This window comes from Camelina sativa, chromosome 8 (genome assembly GCF_000633955.1).
Source record: "Camelina sativa cultivar DH55 chromosome 8, Cs, whole genome shotgun sequence".
NCBI lineage: Eukaryota > Viridiplantae > Streptophyta > Magnoliopsida > Brassicales > Brassicaceae > Camelina > Camelina sativa.
Window position 1 is genome coordinate 18,759,313 of NC_025692.1, and position 1,426 is coordinate 18,760,738.

Consider the following 1,426-nt stretch of genomic DNA (forward strand, 5'->3'; position numbering starts at 1 on the left):
AATTCCGTTTTACATTTTGATCATTCTAGGATTGTTAGATACAAAAACCACTCTTAGAATTGGCTTGACTTGTGATTTCTTGATTGCATCTTGAGTGATAGCATCATCCCATTTGGATTGACACCTTAAGTACTACAACTACGTAAGGTTAATTGAACCTGCTAGGAGACATACAAAAACCCTAGTTTCAGTACATGACATAAAGAAGTATATATCTAAGAACTTTGCAATGAAAGATATGGGTGAGGTATCTTATGTGATCGGAATAGAAATAATTTGAGATAGATCACGAGGATTGCTAAGTTTGTCTCAGAAAGGATATATCAGTTAGGTCTTAGAAAGATATAGAATGAGTGAATGCTCTACTGGTAAAATTCCAATTCAGAAAGGAGACAAGTTCAATAAAATCCAATGTCCAAGAAATGAATTTGGAACGTAAAGAAATAGAAAGAATTCCTTATGCATCAGTGGTTGGGAGTTTGAACTATGTTCAAACATGTACTCGACCATATATCAGTTTTGTTGTTAGTATGTTGGGTTGATATCAAAGTAATCTAGGAATGGACCACTAGAAGGCTGCAAAGAAGGTTCTCAGGTACTTGCAAGGCACCAAAGAGCTCATGCTTATATACAAGAGATCTGATGACCTCGAGGTGATTGGATATTCAGATTCAGACTATGCCGGATGCGTTGATAGTATAAAATCGACGTTTGGATATTTATTCTTGTTAGCTGGAGAAGCAATGTCGTGGAAAAGTGGAAAGCAGTCTGTCATTGCTTCTTCCACTATGTAGGGCGAATTTGTGGCATGGTTTGAGGCCACATGTCATTCATTGTGGCTGCGGAACTTTATCTCAGGGATTCGGATTATCAACAACATAGAGAAGTCGCTGAGAATTTATTGTGATAGTTCCGCAGTTGTCTTCTTTTCAAAGAGTGACTAGTACTCAAAAGGTGCTAAACACATAGAGATAAAGTACTTATGTGTCAAATAAGAAGTGAGGAAATGTAGAGTGTCTTATGAGCATATAAGGACGGATATGATGGTTGCATATCTGCTAACTAAGGGATTACCACCCAATGTGTTCATTGGCCATGTAGCGCGTATGGGTGTTATAGATAAGATCTTGCTCTTTTGATTATAGGATGCTTATTATGTATGAGACAATATGAATTCACTTTAAGCTATGTTTCTGTTTTTTATTAAACATGTTATCATTAAAGTATGTGTACACATTTATGGTTTATAAATAACATAATAATTTGAGAATTAAGGTTCTTCTCAATATAAAAGAATAATATAAAATTGGAACTGATTTATGATACATGGAAGGGAGCATGTCGTTCAATGACGTGTGACCGCCATAATTCGATCAGTTTGATTTTATTTAAGTCATTAAAGGTTAAGAGAACTTGATATTAAAGT